The sequence below is a fragment of the Rattus norvegicus genome, chromosome 1 (assembly GCF_036323735.1).
Source record: "Rattus norvegicus strain BN/NHsdMcwi chromosome 1, GRCr8, whole genome shotgun sequence".
Lineage (NCBI taxonomy): Eukaryota > Metazoa > Chordata > Mammalia > Rodentia > Muridae > Rattus > Rattus norvegicus.
In genome coordinates this window covers 189,722,167-189,745,596 of record NC_086019.1, presented here as the reverse complement: position 1 = coordinate 189,745,596, position 23,430 = coordinate 189,722,167, and the positions used below count along the sequence as shown (strand labels likewise).

General features: G+C 46.3%; 1 protein-coding gene across 9 annotated transcripts in view; it reads right to left on the bottom strand.

Moving 5' to 3' along the window:
- Katnip (katanin interacting protein) overlaps positions 1-23,430 on the bottom strand; it is a 166,565-nt gene that overhangs the window by 121,806 nt on the left and 21,329 nt on the right. The window contains exon 3 of one of the 9 annotated variants that reach the window (XM_008759893.4): positions 20,359-20,422. The exons of the other annotated variants lie outside the window; for them this stretch is intronic. The gene's annotated coding sequence lies outside the window, so the exon portion shown is untranslated. The remainder of the gene's footprint in view (positions 1-20,358; positions 20,423-23,430) is intronic. 9 annotated transcript variants of the gene reach the window in all.

Genomic DNA, 23,430 nt, shown 5'->3' with positions numbered 1-23,430 from the left:
CTTTCCCCCTGGACTCTATGCCTCAGAATACTGGATTTTATGGGGGGGAGGAGTACCCTCCCTGTAGCCATCTGAGGAATCCTTTTCAACCCACATCTGATAGAAAAAAAATCACATTTATTTCTTTTTATTCTCAGAAAAATTCTCTTGTAAAATTGTTCCATGGATTATAAATTACCTTCTAGTCTGGTGAAGACAGAGGACTTAAAAACCTTCAGTGAGTTTACTTTAAAAGGAAGCTTCTACAAGAGCTGTAAGTGGAAAATATAAGCACCCCATAAACAGCAGGCAACCACAGGTGTAAATACAGACCTGCTTAAACAGGAACTGTGCCTGAGGACCCTCTAGGCAGGACTCCCTCATTCATACCTCACACACCCCACACCCCAGGCAGGGAGGGGTAGCTCTCATTAACAAATCCATGCATCCTTCACTATTTCTCAAGAACCTACTTTGGTCTGGTGTGCATCTAAGGTATTGGGATGGAACAGCAGTAGCTGGAGCTCACAGTTCAGGGGCAAGGGGGTGGGGTGGGAGCCAGTGAGCAGGAGCACTGGCAGGCACTGTTTCTGCCAGTGGCTCAAGAAGGCCTTTGTGGAAGCTAGAAAGACGGCTCAGTAGTTAAGATGCTATTCTGTCTTCCAGTGTACTCAAGTTCAGCTCTCAGCACCCATATTAGGCAGTTCAGAACCACTGGGGAATCCAATGCCCTCTTCTGGTCTCGAAGGGCATTGCACTTGTGCGGATAACCCCCTCACACAGACATATATTAATTGGCACCTCATAAAACTGCAAAGCTTCTGTAAGGCAAAGGACACTGTCATTAGGACAAAACGGCAACCAACAGATTGGGAAAAGAACTTTACCAATCCTATATCTGATAGAGGGTTAATATCCAATATAATATCCAATATATACAAAGAATCCAAGAAATTTAGACTCCAGAGAATCAAATAACCCTATTAAAAAATGGGGTACAGAGCTAAACAAAGAATTCTCAGCCGAGGAATATCGAATGACCGAGAAGCATCTAAAGAAATGTTCAAAATCCTTAGTCATCAGAGAAATGCAGATCAAAACAACCCTGAAATTCCACCTCACACCAGCCAGGATGGCTAAGATCAAAAACTCAGGTGACAGTAGATGCTGGCCAGGATGTGGAGAAAGAGGAACACTCTTCCATTGGTGGGAGTGTAAGCTGGTGCAACCACTCTGGAAATCAGTCTGGAGGTTCCTCAGAAAATAGGACATAATACTACCTGAGGACCCAGCTATACCACTCCTGGACACATACCCAAAAGATGTTTCAACATATAACAAGGACACATACACCACTATGTTCATAGCAGCCTTATTTATAATAGCCAGAAGCTGGAAAGAACCCAGATGTCCTTCAACAGAGGAATGAATACAGAAAATGTGGTACATCTACACAGTGGAATATTACTCAGCTATTAAAAACAAAGACTTCATGAAATTCTTAGGCTAATGGGTGGAACTAGAAAATATCATCCTGAGGGAGGTAACCCAGTCACAGAAAAATACACATGGTATGCACTCGCTGATAAGTGGATATTAGCCCAAAGCTCGGAATACCCAAGATATAATTTACAGACCACATGAAGCTCAAGAAGAAGGAAGACCAAAGTGTGGAGGCTTCAGTCCTTCTTAGAAGGGGGAACAAAACACTCACAAGAAGAAATACGGAGACAAAATGTGGAGAAGAGACTGAAGGAAAGGCCATTCAGAGACTGCCCCCCCTCCAGGGATCCATCCTATATTTGTCACCAAATCCAGACACTACTGCAGATGCCAAGAAGTGCATGCTGATGGGAGCCTGATATAGCTGTCACCTGAGAGGCTCAGCCAGAGCCTGACAAATACAGAGGCGAATGCTCGAAGCCAACCACTGGACTGAGAACTGGGTCCCTAATGGGGGAGTTAGAGAAAGGACTGAAGGAGCTAAAGGGATTTGCAACCCCATAGGAAGAACAACAATATCAACCAACCAGACACCCCAGAGCTCCCAGGGACTAAACCACCAACCAAAGAGGACACATGGAGCAACTGATGGCTCCAGTCGCATATGCAGCAGAGGATGGCCTTGTCTGGCATCAATGGGAGGAGAGGCCCTTGGTCCTGTTAAGGCTCGATGCCCCAGTGTAGTGGAATGACAGAGCGGGGAGGAAGGAGGAAGAGGGTGGGGGAGCACCCTCAAAGAAGCAGGGAGGAGGGGATGGGATAGGGGGTTTCCAGAGGGGAAACTGGGAAAGGGAATAACATTTGACATGTAAATAAAGAAAATATACAATAAAAGAAAAAACTTAAAATATTTCTTGAAAATGAAGACCTCTTTAATGAGATGATCTATAAGTCACAGAGTTGATCTTGAAGGTATGTGGACTAGGTGGTGGGAGGCAGCAGGTGGCCAGATCAGACAAAGTCAGACTCAGGTCCCAAGGCAGCTCATAAGGAAGCCCATGGTTTTATGCTGAGGTGGTCAAGAAGCTGGAGGGAGGGGACTCAGGCATGCACTGTACACAGACTTTGACTGACAAGGAAGGAATACTATGTTTGCATCCTGCCCTACAATATTGTGAGAATGGCTTTTACAGTTCACCTACTGGAGCTTTGTAGTCCTGCTGGAATGGTCTCTGGACCTGAGAGAGAGAAAAAAATGACCAAGGTGGCAGTGTCCCTCTGTAGCCTCCAATCTTAGGCTCCACCTGCCTACTTTACACCCCAACCCTTTCCCAGGTAAAGGACTCTATCCAAAGACAGTTCTGATCACTCCTCACCCAGCAGGCATGGCTGCTTGAGCTGGTGTTATCCTGGAGCCACCACCAGACCTCAAAAGCAGGGAGAAATGGGGGGGGGGGCACATTCCGATTAATCCTACCACTGTTCCCAGTGCTTTTCCTATAGCCAGGCATCAAGCTACAAGATAGAAACAGAGATAAATGTCAGCAATGTGCTGTCAGTAGTCTCCATGGGCCTCATCTCTGTCTTCCTACTACATCCCATGAGTCACATGTGGCTTGTTTTCAGGGAAGTCTATTCTCCAGACTGCTACCCTTGCTGCCTCCCCTACCTTGAATGCCTTCTGCAGGGAGTGTGAGCTTACTTGACCAAGTACTTCTTCTAGGCTGTTCCCTATGACCCCAGTCTTATGCCCCACCCCACCCCCTCCTTTGAGGCTGGTGATTCTCACTGTAAACATCTGCTCATTTGCCTATGGTCTCACCTAAAGAAAGGATGCTCAGCCCCAAAGGCAGAGACACTACTCACAGGTTCCTCACTCTATCTCTCAGGGCTGCTGGTTCCTAGCACATACAAGGAGGTGACAGAGTGTTTGTGGAAAGGAAGGAAGAAGAAGGAAAAGAAGGAAGATTGAAATCCCCATCTCCAGAAAACTAAGAGGTGGAAAAAGAACGATTGGTCTCATGCCATGTGGTAGACAACAGAAAAGGTGTCTGTGCCATGCAGTAGTAAGTAGGGTGCAGAGCATGGCATTGCCTATGGTGGCTGGGTGGGCTTCCCACAACACGGAGGCCAAAAGGAGCTCACTGGGTGAGGACAGTGGGGTGGACAGCCATATGGGCAGAGCAGTGCATGTGAAAGAAAGCATAATGTGAAGGGACCTGGAGTCCATCTTGGAGCAGGGACTATGGTCAGAATGTGCTGTCTGACCACAGACACAGTGACATGGAGGCATGTCTGGTACCTGGTACACCCAATGCCAGGTGCCAACATCTCTCTCGTCTAGGGGCAAGCACCAGGATCGAGGGACCCACACTGAATTTATGCTCATAAGTTCCCTAGTACACTGGCACCTAAATCCCAGCTCTTCATTGAACACTTGTGTTCAACGTTCTGTTCTCTAGTATATGGACACATAAATCCCAGATACTCTGAAGCCTGAGCTTTAGTCCAGCCTGGGAAATATAGCAAGACCTTATCTCAAAACACCAAAAAGGGCTAGTCAAGAAATTCAGCTTGCCATTTGGGAGTCCTGGGCTTGAGCCCCAGAAGCACAAAAAATACTCCAAAAAAGCCGGACAGCACCAGCTTTCATAATACCTATCTAAGAATATAGATGTGGCAGGTCATTCCTTACCCTCTTCCCCCCATACCCCCACCCCCAACCTTCCTGTCCCTTGCCAGGATATGGCCCTTCCTTTATGGAGCTGATTGTCTGTCAGGGAAGATAGGTTTTTAAACAAGCTACTCTCCACATACACACAGCATTGCATGCATCAGTGCATACTGATACCACATGTGACTTGGAAAGGAAATGTGACTATTATGGGGATCCGAGGAGCTTCCTGATGGTGTGAGCTGTGTCTGAGCAGGATAGTCAGCATGTGCAGAGAGGAGGCTCTTTAGCAAGCAGATGCTCAGATCAAGACCACAGGTGAGCAAGAGCAGCAAGAATAGAAAAACCAGGGCTTCCAAGGGCCTGCCACCGTGGGGACAAAGATGCAGAGCATGGCACAGGACCACAAGAAGTACAAGGACACAGCAAGGACAACTGCCCTTAAAACCAACCAAACAGGAAGCCATGAGGTGTTTGCTTGAGTAGAGGGCAGGAGTGTCGGGAAGCACTGAGGGGTTGGGCTGTGCTGTGCTCACATAGGTGTTAGAGGCCTGGAGTGGGTGGAAGGGATTTGGCTGACCAAGGCCTAGGAACAGGAGTAGGAGGGAATATTATCAAATTTGGGGGTCTAGGGTAATTCATGATTCCTCCTTGACCTTGGGCTGCAACAGCAGATCTGAGACTTATATCAAAGGCTGCCCTCCAGAGCATTTCATGGATAATCCTGATTTAGCCAGGATTTCCCACAATGACCCAGATTAAAACTGTCCACTCCCAAGTCCCCAAAACGCAATTAATTTTTTTAGACCATGGTCTCCGATCTTTAATCTGAAATATGGTTGTCATGTGGGTGTGTATCACAAAGCTGTCAGTTCCTGGATTTGATATCTGAGGGGCCAGGCTGAGAAGTCAGGACTCCATGTTGTGAGCCTGGTTAAGGATGATAGCAAACTAACAAGAAGAAGCTGGACACGCACACAGAGGAGGATGGGAGGACACGCACACAGAGGAGGATGGGAGGACACGCACACAGAGGAGGATGGGAGGACACGCACAGAGGAGGATGGCTGGACACGCACACAGAGGAGGATGGGAGACACGCACACAGAGGAGGATGGGAGGACACGCACAGAGGAGGATGGGAGGACACTCGCACAGAGGAGGATGGCTGGACACGCACAGAGGCAGAGGAGGATGGCTGGCGGGCTTGTTGTTTATATTAGTTACATGCATGCGTCCCTGTGTAGGTATGCATATGTGAATGGAAGGACCCGAAGAAGTCAGAGGCATTCAGTCCCCTGGAGCTGGTGTTACAGGAGGGAAGGAAGGAACTGGGAGAGAGTCCAAAAATGGCAGTCATCTCCAGAGGTGAATCATCCTCCACCTTAGGATTTTGTTTTGTCTTGAAACAGGGTACCACAATGCAGCCTTAGCTGGCCTGGAGCTCTCTGTATAGACCAGACTGGACTTGAACTTAGAGACCCATCTGCCTCTGCCTCACAGGTGGTGGGTGTCAGATGTACACACGACCATGTGCAGCAGTCACTACCTTCGTTTTTTGAAGCATGGTCTCTCCCTGAAGATGGACTCCCCATTTCAGCTAGACTGACTGGTAAGCAAGTCCTGGGGATCCTCTTAGCTCTGTACCCTCAGCACTGGGCTTATATAGAAGCACACCATGCCTGACTGTTCTTTGGGTGCTTGGGATTCAAACTCTGTTCTCACATTTGCACTTTTCCCACTAAGTCATCTTCCCAGTCTTACATTTTTCAAAGTAACTTTACTTTCCATGCAGGAAGCAGCTGGGCAGACTATCTCAGGGAAGGCAGCTGGGGTAGGATTGGGTCTGCTTCCCAGAGAGAGACTGCCATCACACCTTCAGATCAGGCAGCTTGGCTAGTGACAATCACAGCCTGAGGCTGTGCACCAATCCTTGAAAGTGTTGTTGTTACAGTGGCAAGCATAGAATGGTATCGGTAGCAGAAGGCAGGATGTGGAACATCAGCAGGGAAGAAGGGAGCCAGTGACAGGGTAGTTGGCCTCCTCTAATCAAAATAGCGCTTTTACAATGTTGCTCCTGGCATGCTGTCAAAGGGGTGCCTTCAAGCTGTAGAAGTAGTCTAGGAATGGCAGAAGCTGGCAGGAAAAAAGTCAGGCTTGCAGACTGCTCTGTTTTCAAAATGAAAGGAAGGGCTCAAGAGTCTTTCTGGCCCCCAAGGTAGTGTTTAACCAACCAAGGAACGTATTCTTAAGGGTGAGAGTAGCCCACCACCTTTATGGGCTCTGGGCCCCTAGGAACAAGACATTTTCATAAGAGCCTGCTCTCAACCAGATCTGAGCGAGTCCACTGCTGCACTGTACCCCTGCCAGATCACACAGGCACTCTGAGAAAAGAGATAGAATCCAATGAAATAGGAAAGACAGAACACTGTATATTCACTGTCACCTGGGACTGGGCCTTTCTAGTCCCTAGAACCCATCTGAAAGGGACTCATAGGGGTCCTAGGAAAAGGTACAGAAAGCTGGTTCAAATATCCCAATGTCCTCCAGTGGGGATAGCTAAACCCTCTGCAATACATCTGTCCCCATTAGTCCTCTTTGTTTGTTTGTTTGTTTGATTGATTGATTGATTGATTGATTGACTGACTTTTTGAGACACATTTTCACTCTGTGGCCCAGGATGGCCTAGAACTCTCTATGTAGCCGAGGCTAGCCTTGAACTTCTACTTAGCTTCTCAAATTATAGGTATGTCACCATGCCCAGTTTTGTTTTGCTTTAGATGAAAATTATTTGTGTTTTTTTTAAATCAGCATATATTTGAACCTTTACAACAGGTTAAAAAGACATGAGCCAATAGCTACTCAAGATAGACAATGCTATAAACTGAGCCAAAACCACCACAAATGCTACACATATTTTGTGGGCCATTCAGCCAAGCACACACGCAAAGAAAGGTACAGAAGAATGCACGCCAGGTTTCAGTGGCAATTGTTACTCCAAGAGAGGTTAGGGGAAAATGGAAAAAAGAATTAGCATTTCAGCCTGGTTAACAGTAACTTTTTATCTATAAGCAAGCTAGTTTTGAGTGTTATTTAAATAACAAGTCAAATCACCTTCTCTCCTCCAAAACAGACAATCAAATAATAAGTGAATAGGATCGTGGCTCTTCAGTTCTAGATAGCCTCCAGAGAATCACTGCTGCTCCCTCTGCAGTGAGATGATGGAGGTGCCTGCAGTCTGCTGTGGGCCACCTTCCTAGCATTCCCCTGAAACTTTTCACACCTTTATCTGACTTGCCAGACCTTCTTTTCATCCCATTCTTTCCCATTCACCCTATCCAACATAACAGCTACCAGCCCCTTCCCAGTACCCTCCACTGCTGCCCCCAAACAGCCATCAGCTTGCTGGGGCTCCACAGTGGCTCACCTGGATCCCCTGCTCTAGCCCATGCTGCTCCCTCTACAGATCTTTTGTTTCCCAGAGATCCCAGTGGCTTATCACTTCCTCTAAGCTCAACAGGAACTTCCTCAAGTCCTGACCTAACAACTCTCACACTCTGTGCTGCCTCAACCTCAGCCCAGTTGTTTTTCTGATGTTCTTCGTATTTCATTTATTGCTCAGAGTCTGTCTCTAACCACGATGGCACATATTAAAGGTGAAGGAATAAACAGATGAATGATGACAGAGTCTTCACCATCAAGCCGTTCACCCTGTGTGCTATGTGTTCCTTCTCACAGGGGACTGCTTGTGGCCCCTGTGATCTTGCTTGCAGTTGACACTGATTCTGTTCCTCTTCTCCCCGTTTCTGCCAACTAAAGCTGCTTCAGTGCGATTCTTCCCGAAGCCCCTGTCTTACAGACTGAAGTCTTTCTTCCCTGGACCCTGAGCCTTTCTCCACCATTGCATGGTTAGGAAAGCCTAGGGCTCTGTGCTGGGTAAAGGATTTGCCAAGGGTTTTGTGTGCACAAGGTCACCAGATCATCCCAACTGTAGAGCAGCCATTGCTATCCTCCCTGTTTTCCAGCTGCAGAAGGTGAAGCACTGAGCCAGCAGCCAAGAAGGGGAGGAAGAGGTTGAGGTAGAGCCTAGCCTCGCTGACTCCATGGTCTCCATGAAACTCGAAGCTCTGAGACTTCTGCAAGGAAAAAGTGCCAAGCAAGCTCTCTAGACAAGAGTCAACCATGGCTCCCACTGAGCACAAAGGACAGACTGACATCACAGACCTCGGACACTGGCCAGCCCTCCCTGACACCACATCTAGCCTGAGGACCTTTCATTTGTCAAATAAAAACAAGCAGCTGGACTGTGGACTCAACCCTGTTTTGTTTGTCACAAGTCACAGTCTAAGATTCCTGGAAGCTGGTCAAGACCTGTGACCGTGCTGCTGGCTGCGGGTGGCCCAGGAGCCAATAATCCTAGGAAGCTTAGATTAGAAGGTCTAGGATATTCTCTCTTATCCTCTCTTCTTCCATCCATCCCTCCCTCCTTCCCCACTTCCCTCACTCATCACTATTTAGCCCACATCTTCCTGCCTGGGTGCTGATGGGATAGAGGCCTGACTACTCTCCTAAGGGGGTAAACAAATTTAGAAGTCATTGGATTTTCTGCCAGATGAACTAAGAAAGCAGGAAGGCTAAATTAGTCATGGTGGCTCCTTCCTATAATCACAGCACCTGGAATGATGAGGCAGGAGGATTAGATGAACTTCACTGGACCAGTGAAGTCTACCTGGCAAGACCTCTTCTGAAGAGACAAAGAAAAGAAAAAAATAAGAAATAAAGAAAGGAAGCCAGAGAACTGGCCTGCACCAAGCATGAAGACTGTTGAAGTAAGAGTGAACTATCAAAATAGAAGCTGAGAAGAGGACATCCCGGGAGCTTACAGACATCTGCTCATGACCCTCCCTACTCTTGGATTCTGAAAAGCACCCCCTCTTCAGAGCCTTGCATTGCAGTACACAGACCCCTTCTGCTGCCTCCAGATAGACTTTAAAAAAAAAAAATTCAAGTCCTGAGTAATGCAAGACTTTGCAGAGGTACTATAAGAAATAATAGCATTACATGGAAAACACTTACCTCAGTGCCTGGCTATGGTAAATAACACCCACCCTGTGGCTGCTAATATTATCATAATCAAGCCTCAAGGACATCCTATTACAGGAACTGAGCAGATTCATCATCTTACCCTGCCATCTAAATTACTCTTCCTGGGAAGGGTGGCATGCCATGGGACTTTGTCCTTGGTCCCATCTCAGGCCATAATTTTATCAATGGCTGTTAGAGGCTGTTTATAAAGTCTGAGGATGACATCTAGATGGGAGACAAATGGATGACGGAATCTAAGTTCAGGACAATTTTGACAGGGCAGAGATGGGCCATGGAAGGTTTGCTAGACTGCATTGGGAAGGGAAAGGTCCCAGACAAGGAAGCAGTGGGAGAGGAAGCACAACTGAAGGAAAGTTCACAAGAGTGAAGACGGAGTGTAAAGTCCGCAGTATGGGCTGGGGAGACGGCTTCATGCTGTGCAAGCCTAGAGGCCTGAGCTCTGGTCCCTAGCACAGATGTAAAAGGCAGGCACGGCCATGCAGGGCTGCAACCCCAGTGCTGGAACAGGCAGTCCTTGCAGCTCACTGTTTCCATAGCCTAGCCTAATGAGGAGTTGCAGGTTCAGTGAGAGACTGATGGTGAGCAATTGAGGAAGACACTGGACACTGACCTCTGATCTACACACACCCGCATACGTGTATTCAGAAAGCTAGCGATGTGCTGTAACTCCAAAAACTATTGGCACGACACAAACAATAAGTATACTAGGAACACTGGCCCTAAGCTACATGTGGTGGTGCATACCTATAACCCAAGCACTTGGGAGGTAAGGTGACACCCTGTCAACAAAGAAAGGGAGGACGAAGGAAACCAGAGGGATGTTTGCTCAGAACAAGAGAGGAAGATATGTACTAAAGTGTTTTAGTATTTCCTGTGCACCAAGCCCCAAGTTGAGCACTTGGCACCCACCACTATTTCAAGGAGCACTTTCATTAGCTTATAAAGTGCCTGTTATTATTTTTGTCCTCCTTTGACAGGTGAGGAGGTGAGGCATAACGAAGTGAAGAGACTTTGCCAAGTAGGCTGGAGCAAAAGAACATCTAAACCAGTCATCACTAGAGAGCACACAGTCCCGACAGTCTACACTAACTCCATAGCTGGGCTTTTTCATGGTTTCCGAGGCAGAGGAAGGTGGCTAGGAAGATGGACATCATGCTATGAGAAGTCACCATGAGCACTGATCAGACTGGATCAGCTCAGGCACAGGAGAGCAACTCTGCACAGTAGTCTCTCCTCACCCACATCCAAACAAGCAACACCACTTAAACCTGTGACAGTCTGGGCAAATGAGGGTACTGATGGCAGATTTCAAATGTTAAGAAATCCTGAGAACTGGATGGCAGACAGAACTGGGTTAGCAAAAAGAAACCCAGAAACAGAAGCTAGGAAGGAGCAGGGCATGGGGGAAGGTATTGTGTGCTGCTTCAGACCCAGAGGTAGTACAGTCTTCAGGGAGATAAGGCACCAAACTGGAGTCAGAAACTAAATGGAAACACAAGAAGCAGGAGAAGGTGGTCCTTCCACCTGCTCGGTGTTCAGGAACTATGATGGTGGACTTATGGTACAGAAAGGCATGACACATCTGGAGGAAGAGTGAGCAGGGCCGGGCTCAGAAGACTAACTAATGGATCAGTGTCACACTACTTCAGCAAATGTGGTCCAATGCCCACAATCACGAGTGGTAAATTACATTAAAAGACAAAAACAACAAAATCAGGATCCAGAGGAAGACAGGCAATCAAGGAACACAGTCAAAATCCCACACTAGGAAAACCCACAAGAGGGACAACACGTCCCAATCTGATCATCGTGAAAAATAATCAGACACATAGTGAAGTAAACAGAGCCCTCATAACATATATAAGCCATACCTCCTGGCTCAGAACTGTTCTGTTTACTTTTCTGGTGGTTAAGGCCAAGACAGATGGATCTGAGTAGAGACTCTTTCTCAAAAAAAGCCAAAACCAAACAAAAAGCCCCAATGCCAAATCAAACAAAACCAAACCAACCAAACAACCAAACAAACAAAACAAAAACCCAATAACTATATTTATTATGATCAGAAGGGTAAAGGGAGATAGATATTGCATCTATCAAACAGTAAGTGCCTATAAAGGTAAGAGTTAATTTGAAATTCAACAGAGAAAGATGTAACCACTGAAACAGAGATGAAGACTAAGGAAAGACTGAAGATACAGTGAGAGCAAACGTCACTGCTCTACATACAAGACTGCATGGAGGCATCCACAACACAGGAATACGGCCCGAGAAGGTGCAGGGTTCACTGCTGGCAAGGTTTCAGTTAGATGAGCTTTAAAAAAAAATTTTTTTTAAGTAAAAATTAAGTTTTTCTCATAAGACTACTGGCAGTTTTACAACAACCAAATTCATCTTATCATTTAGGCCAAGGGTCTGTAAATTCCAATCAGATCAAAACTGGCCAGCCACATACATTTATAAAGTTGTAATGGAACAGAGGAACACTCACTAAGGTTGCATGACAGAAATGAGAAACTGATGGGTGCCGTAGCACATGCCTTTAATTTCAGCACTTGGCAGAGGCAGGTAGATCTCTAAGTTTGAGGCTAGCCTGGTTTAATAGTGAGTTCAAAGACAAGGACAACGATTAAGACGATGAAGAGGAGCAACTCAGACTATACATGCACATAAGCAGTCAAGTGATTATTTACTCTCTGGTTCTTTTTAAATAGAGGTTGCTTGTGGCTGGTTTAGGGCATTCTTAGTGGGATTTTCTGTTGTTTGTGGTCAAATGCACTTTTGATTGAACAATAAAGAAGTGTTTAAACAGAGAGTTCTAGAAAGGCAAGTATCATGAGCCATATGTCTTGGCACACACCTAGAATCCCAGCACTTGGAAGGCTAAGGGAGGTTTGAGGTACATAATGAGAGAAATTCTACTTCTAGAAAAAGAGAGAGGGGGGAGAAAGAAAGAAAGAGAGAGAGAGAGAGAAAGAGAGAGAGAGAGAGAGAGAGAAAAGAAAGAAAGAAAGAAAAAACATCCAGTGGATCAAACTGCTAATAGTGGGAAAGAATGAAATGAGGACTATGTGGTATGTTGTAGGAGGTACATGTGCACACATGTGTATACAGGCCAGAGGAGGATGACAAGTGTCTTAAATCCCCTTCTTATTCCCTTGAGGCAAAGTCTCTCACTGAACCTGAAGTCAGCAGTTCAGCAAGGCTAGCTATCCAAACAGCCTTCAGTATCTGCTTGTCTCTCCCCACAATGCTTGGAATATAAGCATAAGTGGCCACTTCATATGGGTGCTGGAGATTCAAACTCAGGTTCAGCAAGCACTCTCACCCAGTGTGGCACCTCCTCAGCCCCATGAGGTATAGGTAATACACAAAGACAACCTTTTTAGTAATGACATTTTGTTCTAATTATTTTGCAATGTAAATTTTCTAAGAAAAACAGATGGTCTATTCCACAATGACAAAGAATGAACTTCTGGTACACAAAGCATACACAAACCATCAAACTTTATAGATACATTTAGAAGAAGGCCTAGACATAAAAATTACATACACTGTGACTCATCCTACATGAAGTTCAAACCAGACAAAATTGTGTTGCTCTGACTCCAGGTCATGGTCGCTCTGGAGAGGTGTTAGCTAAGAAGGCTCACCAAGTCTCCTGGGATACTCTCTCTTTGACATAGGCAGTGTGAATATGGGCACATTCACACATAAGTTCATAAGGAGCATGCACTTAAGACCGTCCACTTCGTTATACACAGTTATACTTTAGTCAGTGGAACAGTTAAAGTGGAGCTGGAGAGACAGCTCAGCAGTTAAGGCCCAGCACACACATGGCTGCTCACAACCATCTTCAACTCCAGTTCCAAGGAATCCTATGTTCTTGCCTGGCCTCCAAGAACACCAGGCATACACATGGTATATATACATGCAGACAAAATATCCAAATATATAACAACATGAAATACAAAACTATTTTTAAAGTTAGATGCATAATGCAAGACATTTTTTAATTGGACCTAATTAAGAGATGAGATGATCCAAAAAAATTCTTAAGTATTCGTTATTTTGTGAACTCTAGAGGTTCACGAGATGGTTCAGTGGACAGAGATGCTTGCTACCAAGCCTAAGGAACTGGGTTGGTCCTCCTGGATTCATATGTAGAAGGAGAAAACCAACCCCTGAATGTTGTGCTTGGACCTCCACATATGCCCCGTGACATAAACATGCAAGAGCATACACATACAGGTAAAGGAATATAATTAAAAATGTTTTTCAAGCAAGATTGATTAGGTAGTTGTTTTAGTTACGGTTTTACTGCTGTGAACAGACACCATAACCAAGGCAACTCTTAGAAGAAACAACAATTAATTGGGGCTGGCCTCAAGGTTCAAGGTTCAATTATCAAGGCAGGAGCATGGCAGCGTCCAGGCAGGCACGGTGCAGGAGGAATTGAGAGTTCTACATCTTCATCTGGAGGCTGCTAATAGGATACTGACTTCCAGGCAGCTACAGTGAGGGTCTTAAACCCACACCCACAGTGACACACCTACTCCAACAAGGCCACACCTCCTAATAGTGCCACTCCCTGGGCCAAGCATATACAAACCACCACAGTAGTAAAAATGGAGTAATTGTTATAGCTTTATGTAAGTTCTAGTTCCTCTACAATTAGTATTCAGTGGTTCAAGAATCAGAAAAAGACTAAAAACTGTAGATGGCGCAGGTCCCATTGTGGCAGTGTTGACAGATGTTGAGTGCCACTTCTCCTGCCGCAACCCCACTGATACCAGACAATACAGCATGGAGCAGAGAGCGCCCAATGAGGGATCAGAAGAACGAAACTGAAAACACACAGCACTTGCGGATCCTCTTCTGGGGACTCTACACATATTACTCCCTTGATTAATTCTACAACTCCACAAGGAGGTAGTTGGCAGCTCCATTCTTCAGATAAGCTAGGTGCAGAGAGCCTATAACTCCCAGAGACTGTAGCTATGAAGTAGCATGGCCTGGATGCAAACCTTGGCAATGTGACCCAGACCTAGATCTAGATTGCTCTGCCATGACAACTCTTTCCATCAGCCAACCTGAGTGGCCTGAGGATGCTGTCTGAACAATGTTAGATTTCTCAGGGGAAGCAGATGAAGTCCTGACTGAATGTGTAGTGTTGATATGAACATGGCCATGACAAAGACTCCAATGCCTCAGACCCATGGCAAAGCCTCTCCCAAGTATAGATGTTGATAGTGTGTATAGAAGCAGCCATAGCTTCCTCCTCCCAGATGACTGTAGCCTGACACTGTTCCCTGACAGTGACCCCTGATGCAGCATGACAATTACTTCCAGGACATCCACACAGCACTGGAGATTGTAAGCCATCTAGAGATAACATAAATTTACAACAAGTAGGTTGCACACAAATGCCAAGTACAGCCTGTGCTTTCTCATATCCATGGGCCCCTGCAAGCAACTTCTGTAGAGACCATGTGTGACAGGGAGATCCGCAACCATTTCGATGGCCTCTGATCAGAACCCATGTGCGTAACTATTCCTTTAGTTGGGGAAGCTGACTGCCACCTATCAGGTGAATAACAATTGAGTCTTATGCCATCTGGCCATTGCCACCTTGTCCTCTTACTTACCTGTCCAGTTCATGGACACAGGCCAGGGTCCTTTTTGTAACTATAAGCCTACAATAAGGACCAGAAAAAGTGGTGGCATGTGGCCAAAGTTGGGCTGGGCCTGGTGTTTATCACTCTAAACTCTGCCCACCAGTAAGAGAAAAGGCCTGCTGAGCACTACTCTACATACAGAGAACTGAGCCTCGGGAGAACGGCAATGTGCTCAAGGGGCTTCGTGCGGGCACCTTTCTCGGATGGCACACAACAGCACACTGGCTCAGTCCTGTACTTACTAGGGTACCAGAGGCGTGCGCACTGCACTCTGAGCCTAGACTTCTCACATATGAGAGAGAACAGCACTGCTGAGTTCAGTGAGTGGAGATGGACTTTCAGTGTGAAGCTTCTTTTTTTTTAACGCTTTTTTTTTTTTTTTTTTTTTTTGGAGCTGGGGACCGAACCCAGGGCCTTGCGCTTCCTAGGTAAGCGCTCTACCACTGAGCTAAATCCCCAGCCCCCAGTGTGAAGCTTCTTGACAGACTACACCCATCTGTCAGCTGTCACTCTGTCATAAAATGGCCATGTGGTCGATGGCTGGCTTTTGCCTGCCCACTATAATTTCCCCAGCCTTCTGTGATGCTAAACTAATTTTCTTTTGGGAAATTATCCCTTTCTAACTATGTTAATATGGGATTCCTCACCCGACTCTTGTGACCCAGCTGGTAGGCCTCTGTCTAGACACTAAACTTGGCTAACCTCCTGGTCCTTCTGCTAGAACTGCTGACAGTGAAGGAAGGCACTGTCAGAAAGGAGGAGGGGAAAGGGAGGAAACACTACTTACATAGGGCTACAAGGTAGGTGCTCCAAGTCTCTAGTTCCCCGTGAGGCTGGGGCGGCTTCCATAGCCATCCTACATATGAAACAACTAAGGCTCCTTGGTGTTTACTAGCCAGACTCTCTGACTCCAGTCCCTGGACCACACCAGCAGCCACCTTACTACAGACAGAGAACTGTCTTCATGAAGAGTGAATTGCCATGGGAAAAGAAGTCCAGAGTCTGAACACTTGGATCCAGCTCTACCTGATTGGACTGGCTAGTTTTATATCAACTTGACACAAGCTAGAGTCCTTATGGAAGAGGAACCTCAACTGAGAAAATGTCTCAACTAGGCTGGCCTGCGCTCTATGGTTTTTGTTTGTTTTATTCTTTTTTTGTTTGTTTCAGTTATTTGTTTTTGGTGGTGGTGGTGGTGGTGGTGGTGGTGGTGGTGGTGGTGGTGGTGGTGGTGATTGATTTAGAAAGGCCTAGCCCACAATAGGTGGTACCTCCCTTGGGCTGGTGGTTCTGGGCACCATAAAAAAGCAGGCTGGGCATGCCATGGGAAGCAAGGTAGTAAGCAGCATTCCTCCATGACTCTGTACCAGCTCCTGCCTCCTCTGGGCTCCTGCGCTGCCTTCGATGATGAACTGATATGGAAGGATAAGGGGAATAAACCCTCTCCACCCCAGGTTGCTTTTGGTCACACTGTTTCCTCACAGCAACAGAAACCTTAGTGTGGACATGGATGCTGCCTACCTCTGAGGCAGCAGAGGACTTCCTTCTATTGCTTATACAGAGCCCCAGTCCAGGCTGTGGATCCTAGTAAAGTTGAAGCCACTGGCCTTTGCCAGACCTAGATGACCAGAGAGCTAACAGCACAGAGATGAGGCAGGTGTCCTTATGTCAGCGGTGGCAGCAGGAATGGGTTCACGTGGCTGTTGCCCACCCTGTGGTGGAGCTGCTTTCACCCTGAAGACATCTTTCCTGAGACACTTGCAGGCACAACCTTTCTCAGATGATACCATTCCCTTTTCTAATCCCATTCTATATTCCACACACGGCTTTTTCCCATGTGGAGGGAGGAGACAAGCGTTAAAGGCAATTTCATGCCTCAGATCGGAGGATAGAGGAGACTTTGATGATGCTCTGTACAAGGGCACATTGCTTATCCAAAACAGCCTCTTTCTGCTCAGAAATTGCAGCTCTCTGAGGGGTTTTTTTCCTAGAGTTTAATCTTGTGCTGGAAGCTAAGCTGATACCAGAAAGGTTTTAGACATGTCAATCTTCTTCCCGGCATTTTATCAGAAATTGATTCTCTTTACTGTTTGGCGTATGAGTGTTGGCCTTGCCCTTGTTAGACTGGGGTTCCGAAGGCTTGGTTTGAAGACATTATCTCCTGCAGCTCCCAGGGGTCTCAGGGCAGCTGGGGATTCAGAGGTAAGGCAAGTCCTACAGGAAGGATTATGGCTGCTCTCTGACGGCATTACATAGTGACAAACACTGGGCTTGCTCGTGTTTAGCTCTTTCCTGAAAACACTTTTCTGTCTCTTGGCTTTGAAACATTTTTTTAATCTATCTATCTATCTATCTATCTATCTATCTATCTATCTATCTATCTACCTACCTACCTATAGTGTGTGTGTGTGTGTGTGTGTGTGTGTGTGTGTGTGTGTGTATCACAGGATAACTTGTGGCAATCTGACCTTTCTACCATGTGGATCCCAGAGATTGAAGCCAGGTCATCAAGACTGGCCACAAGTGCCTTTAACCATCTGGCCAGTCTGGCCTCTTGGCTTTGAAGGCATTTACCTCCCAAACATGCTCATTTGCCCCCTGCAAGCCCAAAACTATTATCTTCAACATCTATAGAATTCCTGGGATGTGCAATACAGCTACAGAATACTTACCACAACCGTATGCACCAGTCGCATCACCCCTTCCTTGAGAGGGCAATGTGGAGTCACAGAGGCTGAGCTACCCGAGCGAGAGTGAGCCAGGAAGCTGAGCTGCTCACTGCAGTGGGCACAGGCTTCCTACCTTGCTGCATGACTTGCCTGCCCAGTTTTTAAGTCTCGAGGTACCATTACTAGTAGCCAGCCAGACAATTTCTCAAAACCTACAGAGACCAAGACCTCCTGACGTAGAAAGACAGACAATGCTAATTTCACACTGGGAAAGCATTTGGCAGTTGAATCCAAAATGGATTTCATTCTTTGCCCAGAAATACGAACTAAAAGGTTCCGTTCCCGTAAAAGTGCACATTTGGAGAGCTGACTGCCACAGCAGGCTCTAGTGCCTCAGCACGAATTCTCCCGTCACTTGCTCCTATCCTTTTTAAGTGTTTTCTTCCTTTCCCTCCTTTTCTTCCTCTTCTCTTCCTCCTCCTCCTCCTTTCTTTCTCCCTCTTTTTCTCACACTATTGATCAAACCTAGAGTTTGTACATGCTAGGCAAGCACTCTATCTACCACTGAACCTAAACATTTTTTTCTTCAAAAGATAAGATCTTATATATATAGGAGAAAGGAGGGATGGCTCAGTTACCCAGAAGGCCAATGCAAGGATACGGACTTACATCAGAGAAGGAAGAAGGCTGTGTGTGCTCCTGGGTAGTTAGTGTTGGGAAACCTACAGGAACCACCACTCTCACTAAGCTAAGGGCTAAATGGCTCTCAAATTTGAACGTCTAGACACACCTGCAAGTCCTTCTCAAACAAACAGACCCGCTGCCGTCCACAGTGAGACGAGAAGCCTAGGGAAGCCTGGGGTGGCCAATGGGATACAAGCACTGTAACCGAAGCCTGCCAGCCTTGATTCTGGCCAGCACTCCAGAGATGGTCGGCAGCTAACAACTCTGCCCTCCAAGCACTACTAGCAAATAACGGGGAACATTCACAGTTAGTGCTTTCAGTAAAGTGTATACCCTTTGATCAACTGATTCTAGTTTAAGGAGTTCACCTTGGGCAGCCTTTGTACATGTGTAGTGTGTCCCTGCTTTTGATTATTCCTTAAAATATTTTTATTGTAGTAAGAGACCGTTAATAGCCTAGACAGTCACTATGAGGAACTAGCAGTACACTCACTGTATCTCTCAGTACCAAATCCAATCTGAGCTAACACGTACTGTGCAGACTACACTTACGCTACTTGGTACGTTCTTCATGCTTTCCTGTGCATGTGGGAACGTGCTGCCTCACACCGTATTTCTACAGGACCCACTGAGACACTTACTTTCCAGATCTAAGAAAATGAAGTACACTTATCTCCAAAGTTTCAAATAAAGGATGATGTTCTAGTACATCTGTGGTGAAATAGAAAGACATCATAAAAAGAACAAAGGCAGTCCATGTGTCCACAGGAGTCTTCCAATATGGGTTAGGTGTGAGAACAAAGGAAGGAGGAGGGAGAGAGAAGGGATGGGAAAGGAGAGAGAGACCTGTTGGAGTTGGGACTCAGTGCAGATGCTGGAGGTCATGGGAGTGATCAACAGACAGGCACCACAATTTAATAAAAGAAAGACATTTCTCACTGATGGACAGTTACCTGGAAGTATAACCTGAAATGAACGCTTTCCTCCTCTAAAAACAGCACAGCAGGAGGAGAAACCAGACTATATTGCACACTATTGGGTTAAACAAGACTGGGTATGTAGTCCTCCAAGAAAGTCCTTTTCCCAAGATCAGGCATTTAGACAAAAGTCCCCATTCCCTCAAGGACTTGAAGAAAGAGCCCACTTACTCTGACAAGAGGAATACTTGGATCCTCAGTACCATATGACTGGTGCCTATTAACCTGTCAAGGCCAATGTGAGCCTCTAGGCTCCCTCATTCCCTGCACACAAGCCCCACTCCAGCTCACAAGACCCCTTTCTCCCATTCCCATTTAATCCCAGAAATCTTTCCCCTGTTGCTTCTCTTTGCTTTCTCAGGAAACAGCCTTTGAAGTTTGGAATAAACTTTTTTGGGGGTTTCTTTACTGTACCTATTTTCACTAGGGAAATAGTTCAATTAGTATAGAGCTTGCCTTACAAGCCCAAGGACCTGAATTCAATCCCTAAAACCTGATTAAAAAAAATTAAACAGCCTGGTGTGGTAGCACCGATTTGCAATCCCAGTGCTGGGCAGGTGACAGGCAGCTATATGCTGCTCTCTGGCCGACTTGGTGGATTCCAGAACAGTGAGAGACTTTCTCAAAAAATAAGAAAAAAAAAAAAAAGATGGACAGAACCTCAGGAGCATCACTCAAGATGTCGTCTGACATGCAAGCACATGCACACACATGCACACATAGCCCCCATCTGACATGCACACACATGCACACACATGTACACACATGCACACATAGCCCCCATCTGACATGCACACACATGCACACATAGCCCCCATCTGCACACAGGAACCAAGAAGAGAGTAGGTGGATGGAAACACCTATGACTACTAATTGGAAGGGCACATAAATGGTTGTGTCTTGGAAAGGGAACTGAGGACTGCTATCAGGAACATAGTTAACATTCAACTGCTTCTTTTTTATTGCTAGGTTGGGGACTGAACTTGGGGCCTCGGCATATTAGATAAGTGTTCTATCATTGAGCCACATCCCCAGCTCCTTCTCCCAAATATCTCCAGCATTGATTGATGGCTGATCCCACTCCTGGCCTCTGAATGGGGATCCTAGATAGGAAGAGTGAAGAGAGCAATGAATTGGAGTGAGAGCCTAACCTTGGTGGCACATTGAAGTGACAGAGGAGGCTAGTTCCTGAGATCCAGGTCTCCCCTGCTTCGCCTGAGAAAAGAAAAAGAAGCTTCTTTAATCTTGCACCCAGAGGAATGGTGTGAGAGTGTGCATGCATGTACAAGCAGGCAAGCTTAAGGTTTCTAAATGGGACAGTTAAATGGCTTTTACAGTCCTTTACAAAGTGAGCTCACAGATGAGTGGTTTTTAGAATCTCCAATCAACTGCAAAAGATGGCAGTCCATTATCACGAGAGCTCATGGAGTGGTTAAGAGCAGAGGCCCAGGAGGTAACCTAAATAGGGCTTACTTACCAGGGACACCCATCCAGGAAGTAGGAAGGTTGGAATTCACCTAAAGCCTAGCCTGAGCCAGCAGGACCTCTAGAGGAAGAAGGGTAACTGTGGGTTTTCTCTCTGTTGACACGTACACAGTAGACAGCCATATATTTATGGGACACTATGGAGCAAATGCCACTGAACAAACTGAACTAGACAGCTGCGCTGCAAACTATCTCTCCCTGGAGAGTACTGTCAAAGTGAGAGGGTTCAAGGTGCCAGAGGTCACCTGCGCAGCCATGAGATCTATGCAACCCGCTCTGGAACCTAAACTTTGGCCCTCAATGCACATAGAGGCTCTAATTCATAGAGCTGCAGGGGTTCCTATGCAGCAAGAGGACATGTCCCCTACCATCATGTCCCCTGGTTAGCAGTGCACACACTGAGAGAAGATGGGAGGGTTAGGTTAGATGGTGAATAAAAATCAGTCTCTCCTCTGGGATTTTCTCTCACTTTTTTCTTAAGCACTGTATGACAAATTTGCTTCCTAATGATTTTTGAGTAAACTACAATGGCCACAATTTCAAAATCATTAATAATTCATGACCAGAGGCCATAAACAGTACATAATCTCTACAGGCAGGAACCATGAATACTCGTTAGAGGCAAGGCCAAGAATATTTTTACCAACTGAACTGAAAGCACTTGCTGCTGCAAAGCAACCGTCAGGGGACATTTCAGAACCAGCTGTGCCCTTTCCAGTACCTCAGCTCAGCCTGCCTCTTCCAGGCAGCCTTTCTTTCCTCTGGAACCCAGCAGCTGAATGTGGGTACTTCTGTGCTGTCCGTCAGTCTCTGTGTGTACCTGTCTCTGTGGTATCTGGAGTCAGTGGTGGCTGAGGGGCTGGGTGCCAGGCAGGCTGTGCACAGGACACAGGGAGCCCATGATCAGCAGACAGGGCTGCCTCACACTCTGGAAAATCATTCTTATCCTTGGCTACATGTGGGCACTGCTGGCAGTTAACGAATTCAGATGTCTGGATCCACACCCAGAGCAGAAGAGCTAAAAACTGTCAGTTAGGCCAGGTGTGATGACCCAACCCTGTAATCCCAGCACTCTGGAAGCAGAGGTGGGAAGACCACAGGTTGGAGGGCTGGAGAGATAGCTCAGTGAATAAAACATTTCCTCACAGGTAAAATGACACAATTCAGATTCCCCAGAACCAACACAAAAGCCTGGCACGACTGGCAGCTACATATCTAATCCCAGTACCTGGGGGGCAGAGATAGGGGATCCCTGGGGCAAGCTGGCTGGCTAGACTAGATAGAATAGGCAAGCCCAGAGCTCAGGGAGAGACCCTGTCTTCATAAATTGAAGAACAATAATAATCAAGTAATATACTCAACTTCAAGTTTGGGTCTCCACACACATGCATATACTACCCATATGCATACCACACACATACATAGGAGAAAGAAAGGAAAAAGAAAAGAGGGGGGCAAGAGAAGAGAGACAGAGACAGACAGATAAACCAACTGACTGACTGACAGACCAAACTGTAATAGGGCATGAGTCACATAACACTACTTTGGGTTGATTGTGGCCTGGCAAGCTCACTGGGACCCATACCCCCCCTCACTGTATCAGCCCATGACTCCACATAGGCACAGTCCTCATCTGACCCAGGTGGAAACTACATTTCACCCCCTGGGGATAGAGTAGGCCACAGAATGTCACTGGGAAAGGAACATAAGTGTCCCCAGCTGCTTGTTCCAACCAATGCTGACAGAGACAATGGGTCTTTGCCTTACCTTTCATGGTGACTTGATTTAATCTATAGCTGGCCATCTACATAAGGCACACAGTGCTACCAAGTAGTGAGGGAAGGGTACAGAAAGGCAGGGTAGGAGAAGGCAAGTTCAGGGGATCTGGGAGTCCCCTAAGCCAGCAAAGTGCTGTTGTGCTGTTCTGTTTTTCTGGACAGTTGAAATAGTCAGCCAGCACCCCCTCTACAGAGGGCCTGAAGCCATCTTATCTTTCAGAATTAAACCTGGGCACTGAGATAAACAGCCTCATGTTTTGTTTTTCACTTCAAGCACTTTTTAGTAGAGAAATGATCTGAAATGCTCTCAGGCAATCGGCACAATGGAGATCCTGGGAAAGTGGCAATTAGGAGGTTCTGTTGCTAAGAGAGGGCAGAGGAAGAAAGAATATGAAGCTGCATTTATTCCTTACATCCCGTCCTCTCCCAGAAACACGGGACTTGATCAGAGCCCAGTGGAAACATATGAATGCTGTTTCCGCCCACCTAGGCTTTAAAGGTCTTCTGTTTTCTTTATTCATGTCTCTCTGACTTTGACCATGTTGTTTTCTTAAACTAAATAACTCCTACTCATTCTTTAAGAGGCAGCCTGTCTTCACCCTTTCTGCAAAGTCTTCTTTCCTTTCATGTTCCCTTAGACAAGGTCTTGCTCTACATGCTATGCTAAACTTGAACTTCAAATCATCCTTCCTTGGCTTTTCAAGAGTGGAGATTTTAGGCCTATCCACACAGCTCTTGAAAAGCTTGTCTTTTTTCTTCTTTCCTCTCTTTCTTCCTTCCTCTCTTCCTTTCTTCTTTCAATTAATTTTATTTCTAATTATGTGTATGTGTGTGCCTGTGTGGGTATGTGCACATGAGTGCAAGCATCTGGGGAAGCCAGGAAGAGTGTCAGATCTGGAGCTGGAGTTACAGGTGGTTGTAAAGCACCCTATGTAAATGCTGGGAACCCAACTCTAGTTC